The 8,591-nt window shown below is 34.0% G+C and overlaps 1 pseudogene; it reads right to left on the bottom strand.

The window, feature by feature from the left end:
* Nucleotides 1-425: 425 nt before the first annotated feature.
* Nucleotides 426-1,363, bottom strand: LOC114080624 (olfactory receptor 6C75-like; annotated as a pseudogene).
* Nucleotides 1,364-8,591: the final 7,228 nt, after the last annotated feature.

Below are 8,591 nucleotides of genomic sequence, written 5' to 3'. Positions count from 1 at the left end.
AAAAGGAGGAAGGGAAGGAATAAGGCACATTGGCTCCAGCAACATCACATATATATATTTTAAATATTAACATTGTCTGGCTAAGAAAGCAGTCTTCCTTAGAGACTGAGGAAAATAAATAAGTTCATATTTACAGAGTTCACAAAAGGGGTCATCTATTGTAGAAAACCATGTGCAAATATGTGAGGTTTCTAATAAGGATTCATAGTGGAATATTTTGATAATCATAATCATGAGAGAACATAAAGGGGAAGGACCATGCTATTAAAATGATAAACATTCAGGAGGACAATGAAGGCTCTTTATGGGTAACTTCTGTGACTGCCATAATAAAAACTAATAAAGGGATATGTTATAAATGTAACTGGTAGAGGATAGCATTTTCACTAATTCTCAATAGTATGCTTTTACAAAAGCCAAAGCCGTTACTTCAAAGTTGTAAAGGTACATTTTTTTACTAGGTCCCTCAGGGCTTGTATCACTTGCTTATTTCTTAGGGTATATATGAAAGGATTTAGTACAGATGCAATGGAAACAGTGAGCACTGATACCACCTTGTTTAAAGATATCCTTTCCTCTGCAGAAGGTTTGATATACATAAAAATACAACTGCCATAAGAGATGCAGACAACAATCAGGTGGGAGGAACAGGAGGAAAAAGCCTTCTTTCTCTCCTGGGCAGAAGGGATCTTCATAACTGTTGTTATGATTTTGATATAAGAGAACAATACCAGAGCCAGTGTATTTAAGAGTGTGATAATGGCTAAAATAAAATTTGAGAATTCCATTTCCTTGGTGTCTGTGCAAGAGAGTTTCAGGATAGGAGAGGTGTCACACAAGAAGTGTTCAATAACATTGCCATCACAGAATTCTATGGTCAGACTCACAATAACTCCATGAATGATCGCTACCCCAGCAGCTATCCAACAGGCAGCAACCAGCAGGTGGCTCACTCTGCTGCTCATAATGGTTGCATAATGAAGGGGTTTGCAGATGGCCACATAGCGGTCATAGGACATAGCAGCCAACAGGAAAAACTGTGTTATACCTATGAAAACAGCAAAAAGTGCCTGTGCCAAGCAAGCATTACGGGAAATAGTCTTTTCCTTAGTGACTATGCTGACCAGGTATCTAGGGATGCAGGCAGATGTCAATGAGATTTCTAAGAAGGAAAAATTTCTTAGGAGAAATACATGGGAGTTTTGAGGCGGGAATCCAGCAAGGTCAGAAGGATGATAAGAAGATTTCCTGTAGTACTCAAAAGATATGCTAGAAGTAGAAAAAGAAAAATTACAATTTCCCAATTTGGGTCCGCTGTCAGTCCTACAATAATGAAGTTTGTCACTATTGTGTGGTTCCTCATGGTTCAATTCTGTCAAGATGCCATTTGAGCTGCAAGGAGGTGGAGGTGATAAACAATATTTTAAAAGATACATCAAGTGCAGTTTTCCAAGTTTAATAAAATAGCCAGCAACTCAGTAGATATGCAGAAGCTTTGTTTTCCTTCTAGAGTTTTTTACATAACAGTCAAAACTCCAGGCTAACCCCTCTTACTCTCATCTCCATTCTGGATACTCATTTTCCTAATTCTCTTTTCGGATACCTTTTTACTTTACAAAACGATGGCTTTATATTTTTTTTCTAGAAGTATCTGCACACTTATCTAGTTTTCCTAATATATGCAGACCTACCTTTTATAATCTCACCTAAAACATTTTTTTAGGTTACCATGGTTAATCCTGCTATTAGTAAAATCATTTTCTGTTCAGTTTCTTTCAGAAAGATGTGTATTTTCTGGATATATCTGTACCCAAAATGTGTAGCTAATCAAAAAGGATCTTTTGCAATTAATATTCTCTAAATGGTTATTTCCTGATGATATATGTATGTTTAGGTTTGAGTTTTTGTTTTGTTTTGTTTTGTTTTTGGTAGTGGCCATTAAAACTTTTTCAACAGAAAAATATTTTTTAATTAATTTTACGACTAAAAAATATGCATTACAGAATTGGTATTTAAATGCACAGTTGAAAATTTACATGGAATTTACAATTTAATTGTTCAGTAAGTTTCACTTCATCATTAGCTTTATCATATAAGAAATAATTTGCATTCAGTAATATTAAAATACTGAATACTTTAGTAAGTATAATGGAATGTGTATCTGTTATTTTTATATACATTTTGAGAATTATTTCTCATGGTGCTAGTCCAATAGACAAATACAGCAACACTTTGAAATATGTTCTTTGAATATTTCATCATGAGATACATGTTACATAAATAATTTCTTTGTTTCTCTAAATGTGAGTTTATCTGGCTGAATCTATTGTCACATATTCGCAATTAAATGGTTTATGTGACAACTTCTTTGTGCATAGAAAAACAAAATAGCAAAAAAATACTTACTTTCCACAAATTTCACCGAGGTTTTCTTTGCTGATGCATTGTGAAAAATTCTTTTTATTATAACCAAATATATATTAGGCGTGTTTTTTAACTGCCTAGAAATTAATTTCCAACCCATACATTTTGCTGCTTCCCTTTCAACAGATACAGTGTTCACATTGAAATCCAAAGACATTTAGAAATATACATAAACATTGTGTATATCTCTTGCTCTCCAATCAGCATATGTGTGGCATTTTCCAACATGTTATTCTGACTTCTCTACAAATCAAAAGGTAAATGTCTAGGTTCAGCCTAACCTAAAATCTGGAAATCTAAGCTGTTTATTTGTATCAAAACCATACTATTTTATTATTGATGCTTCTTTTTTCTGTTTTTCTTATTCTGACTTGAATGGAGATGGTTTTGTCTCCACAATGCTGTTCATTATATTTCCCCTTTTTATACAAAGAGAATATTTACTCAGAACTGGTAAAAGTTCTTGGGAATTCTTATGGGAAAAGATACTAATTGATATTTTCATCATTAACCCTAGAAATAAAATATAAAAGTTAATTAATATTCTTGTTACACTGTCTTTAGGGAAGCCTGAAATGTTGACATTAAAGTGGAGTCTAATTTATATAGTAGCATTCAAATGATGTATGAAAAAGTAAGTTGTGCCAAGTGTCTGAGCTGTGGGGAGCCTTCTCATTCTCCCTTCCAAAAGAATTTAGAGAGGAATATCAAGCTAATGACAATGTTGTTCATAATCTTTAATCACCGAATATTCTAAAATTAACTCATAGTATGTGTTTTGTAGGTGTCAAACATATATCTCCTATAGTCTCTGCATCACCTCATAGCATAAAATATTTACATGTGAATTTGATGGACAGAGAAAAATAATGGCATAACTAGCATTTTAGGAAGTAACTTAAAATAGAAATATAATTGAACAAGATGTTTTCAAGGAAAACACATCTACATTTTTGTATACATGTCCTTTAAACCAGGAAAATGATTTATTCTTTCTTTAAAAATAATGCAAAATTACATTAAAATATTTAAATATTTTGCTTACTCCTTATTTAAAAAATCACAGTAAAATGTGTAAAACAGCTTCAATTGGTAAAATAAGCCAGAAAATTTCTAAAGAAATTGAAATGAAAAGAATAATTTATTAAGACACATATAGTAGAGTAGGATATTCCCTTTATAGACATTTAATAAAATATAATTTAGAAAATCATATAAGGATATATTTTATTAAATGTCTAACATTTAATATGAACTAATAAGAAAATGTTTTACTTTTATTGTATAAATATATTCTCTTCACATTAATTTTAAAAAAATTCATAAGAATGAAATAATTGATAGGGTCTGATAATGAAGGAAAGTTATGACTAACATGGAATAAAAGAAATTTTAGGGAAATTGAAATATTAGGCCACACATATTTGGAAAACAAATGATGAATATAGGAAATATGGTTGTCTCTATTCCATGGGAGCTCTAATATACATGTGAATTGGTATCCCAGAAGAACAAAGAGAATATAGGACAAAACAGTATTCAAAATAATAATTGCAATAATGTTACTTAAGATATTAAAGATATCAACTCATGAAACTCAGAATATTTGAAGCAGGAGGGTCACAATTTCAAGGCAAGCCTGGGCTGTATAACAAGACATCATATCATAAAAATATTAATTATAAAAATAAAATAAAAAGTCTCAACCAAAGACTTGAAGCTCAGTGAACCTCAGGTGAAAACCACACTAGATTTCTCTTCAAATAAGCCAGCTGAAATGTAGAACAGGTAAAATCATTGTGAGTTCAAAATCTTCAATATGAGTTTGAGTACCATTCTGGATAGTAAGTAAATATGCTTAATTTACATCTGGGTCAAGGACAAAGGCGAAATAGAGTAACTAATGGAGAGATTATGCATTAATACCATATATAATATTAATATTTTATGTTTTTTCATCAGTTACAGTCCAGAAAGGAAAAGGGAAACATCCCTGGAACAAATTTCACACACTGGATTTTTATTTAGATTATAAAAGAAAAGGGTGGGGGAGAGAATTTCCCTTACCACCATGAAAAAAATGTACCCCAAAGGTACAACCTGAGTGACAAACCTCCTTGAGTCCCATACTGCCTACAGTTATTACCCACTTGATCCCTATCAGGGGATTAATGCACTGATTAGGTTAAAACTCTCATAACCCAATCATTTCACCTCTAAACTTTCTTACATTGTCTCACATGTGAACTTTTGGGGAGCACCTAATATCTAAACCATAGCACCCTGCAAAACCCCCAAGGATAGGGTATAGCCCAGTCGTAGAACACTTGCTTAATATGCATGAGACCTTGGATTTAATCCTGATCACTGCAATGTTTTAAAAAAATAGAAAAGAAGAGGAAAAAACTTCTGAAGAGTATTCCAATGTTGTCTTTATGACAATTGTAGAAATGTAGCTTGGTAATAAATATCACTGTGTTTCTTGCTGTTACTCCTCTACATTTTCACATTTATAGTATTTTTACAAAAAAAAATATGTTTAGTAGTGACCTTTAGCATTTAAACATCATTTGTAAGATAGTAAAAGAAGAATTTCATCAAAGTACAAGAGGAATGGATGTTACCCAAAGAATAGAAGTCCTAACAATCTGCACTTCTCTTTACTGAAGACATGAAGTATGCATTTGATGGTCTGAGAGACAGCAATTTTATATTGGCCAGTGGTATGCTGTTTTCAGTTTCTTCTCTGAGGCTTTTATGTGGATAAAGGTTTCATTTAGGTTTGTGTTTTTTTATTGGTGCAAGAATCACTGGAGGAGTCTATGTTGCCTACCATGCATTTTCTAACTGACTTCTACCATCTTTCTAGCTGAAGAGATAAAGGGATTTAAAAATGCTTTGTAGTTCCTAGTTTCTTTTTATGAATTTTGTGTTTCCTTTGATTAAAAAAAAATTCACACACCTAGAGAACAATATATTAAAAAAAACAAAAGTAAATAAAATTACCCATCATTCAAGCCCTTAGCACAAATAGAAGACTAGAAAAAATATCTCTAAAGTCTACACCAAAATAAGGAGTAAGTAGAAATTTTGTGGAGTAAAGGCAACTTGGCTGGCGTCCTAGATGTGACAAAAAAAAAAAAAAATAGTAGAAACTGATAAGTTTACTGAGGGTTTACCTCAGAAGGAAGCTACTCTCATTAAGAGGAATAATAAGGAATTTGGCATAATAGATTGCCAGGTCCTAAAGAGTCCAAAGAAAATTGATGTCAAGCTGCTGGATCTTAATGCTCTTCCTTACAAAGCTTCCACGTGGGAGGCACAGTCAGGTCTGGCTCATGTACTGTGTGGACTAGGGAAAGGGTTCCTTTCAGAGGATGGGCTTGCTGAGAAATAAAAGCTAAGAAAGTAGTACTACAGTAGTGGCACACCCTCTTTCACAAAAATATCTTAATTAACCTTTCCAGAGATCCTCATCATAATTGTTCTTAGACTATCTGCAAGAATTTCTGCAACAGAGTTTTCAGGCAGGAGGTGTGTTTTTGCAGAAGCAGAATGGGATAAGGGATTCTAACTCAGGCTTCTTGTCAGGCCTGAAGCCTTCACTGAGGCATCTGCATTTCAGGGAACAGTGGTTAGGTCCTAGGGAGGGTCCCTTACAATCCAAAAGGTAAGAGTGAATAATACAAATTAGCTGGTTCTTTGGGAACCAGCTAGTGGGGGAAAAGGAAAGAAAGCTCCCTTCCCAGGCACTGATTTTCTCAGAGAGTTTCCTTGATTTACTTTCCAGGCCTGGGTTGATTGCCCAGAACAGTAGAAAAAATGTACTTGTATGTGGACTTCTGCAGATTGTGAGTCTTTGATCTCCCACTCTCCCTTTTATACACACTGGGTATGAAATTCTAAACATTTCTGAATTGGGGGTTCAGAGGGACAAATGGACCAAGGCAAAACCTCCCCTTTGGACCTGGCTACAGCCAATAAAACTACTTCCTTCTAATTCCCTAGGTATCTAGCCTTGTCTGTCCCACAACACTAGAAAATAACCACAGGGCACCAGGAATATGTTTCCTGAGTGGGGTCAGCAACGGGACAAGCTGACCAGAGGGATACAGCTTCTAATAAAAATGGAAGCTCATTCTTGCTTTTTTTAAAAATATATTGGTACAGATCAAAGGGGATTGGGAGGTATAAGGTTTCAGTGTGGGAGGAGTCTTATCTCAGGCTTGCTTCTTCAGGAAAAACAGGTTGTAGGTGTGCCTAGGCAGGCTGCTTGGCTCTCAGCAGGTCATGCACATCTTGAAAGATGCAAGGCACCTCTGACAGAACTGGGTAGAAATTCAAATGCACTGGACCCTCTCAAAACCAGCAGGAGTGCCACTGGGAGTTCCCAGATAACAGATTTTTCTACTCAGTGGCTTCCATGACTATCTGGTCCACACACATTTCACTGGTGGCTTCCTGCAGTGAGGTATCTTCTGTAGTAATATCCAGTGCCTTGTAATTAAGTACTACAAATTTAGCACCTCAAAGGGACACACAGAAATCTCACAGTGTCTAAGAGTAGAAAACCTGGAAGTGTTGCAATAGTGCTACCAAAACCACCTGTGGGCTGGGTCCCTATTCTGAGGCTCAACTGGGGATCATGAGTTCACATTCAGTATTACTCAGGCTGTTGCCAGCACATTTATGATAGCTTCAGAATTCCTGAAAGCTTGTTTCTCCAGAGCCAACAATGGAAAGATGCTGGAGAGCAACCAAACTGGCAAGAATCTTGCATAACACAACACACAAGGACATCAAATCATCTTTGTCACATTAGAAGCAAGCCTTTTTTTCACTGCTGTAGAAGAGAGAATATGAAAGGTATGACCTGAGGGTTTTCAAATCTTGGAGCCTTCATTGAAGCCCACTTGCCATGTCTTCGAAAGAAAACATTTTCCCACAAGCCTGGTGGAGAATGTAAAAAATAAAATAAAATAAAATAAAGTTCTGAAATAGCTTGCACCAAACATTTACCAAATTTTTAGAAAACAAGGAAGGAGCACTTCCAATTTATATTTTTGGTTAGAAGCAAGAGCATGTCCCTTTTTGAAGTTTCTCTTTGAATAAGACATTTAACCTAAATTACCAGTGTTTCTACCGCATTCACATAGATTCACCTGCCATAGCAGGTCCTGGTAGATTTAAAAATGATTAGAAGAACAAAAAATTCAAATAAAGAATATATGCTAAACATACTGTAATCAAATACTTCAGTAGTTGAAACAATATAATGGAACCCAAATTGTCCAACAGGAAAAATTAGACACAGATAACAAAAACAGCACATAAAATTTGCTTGATTTACTTCTATTGTGAAAAAAAACAGTGCTTGAGTTTTTTTTTTTTTTAATTTGTGAATTTCATGAGCTTTATTTTTGTATTATACTCTTGGTTGTCATTGTATCTTGGTGATGCTGATATGCTTATCTACTAACTTTCTCCTGCCTAATATAGACACTCAATATGTTTTTATCAATGAATAAAACATTTTAATTGTAAATTAAATATCATGTGGCCTTTCCTCTTACTCTTTTCAGTATTTTTTTTCATATTTTCCATGCTATGGGATTATATGACTTTGGCAGACATTTGTTTCAGGTTGAAAAAAAAATGAGATTGACAATAGGAAGTCCAAAATAATTCAAGACTGTCATGTCCTCACTTTTGTTGCTGGTATTATACAAATCTCTGCTATTTAATGTTGAGAAAACATAATTTATAAAATAAGACTAATTAAAATTATTCTCTTTTCTTTAGGGTGCTCTCATCAGTACTATACTCTCCAGAGACATTTTAATTTTGCTTTCCAGTAAGAATCCCCCGTGTCTGTTTGGAGACAAAACAGATAAAAAGCAGGTAAAACTAGTTTGTTTATTTAAAAAGAATATTTATAAACCATTTTTTTCTAGCTAGAAAATGAACTCAGTAAAAAAAAAAAATCATAACCCATCTTTCTTTAAACAATACTTAGTGAGAGCCAAGTAAAATATATTGGCACATTTTCCTAACATCTTGGGGCAGGATTTTTTTCTTTTAATAGAATTTTTGGAAAACAAAAGATACAAAATATTTGAATCATAAAACCTGGAATAGTCCTTAACTATTAATTTTCTTCACAGTTT

The sequence above is a fragment of the Marmota flaviventris genome, chromosome 3 (genome assembly GCF_047511675.1).
Source record: "Marmota flaviventris isolate mMarFla1 chromosome 3, mMarFla1.hap1, whole genome shotgun sequence".
In the NCBI taxonomy this organism is placed as follows: domain Eukaryota; kingdom Metazoa; phylum Chordata; class Mammalia; order Rodentia; family Sciuridae; genus Marmota; species Marmota flaviventris.
Note: the sequence above shows the minus strand (reverse complement) of the source record. Positions and strands in the feature narration are given on the sequence as shown.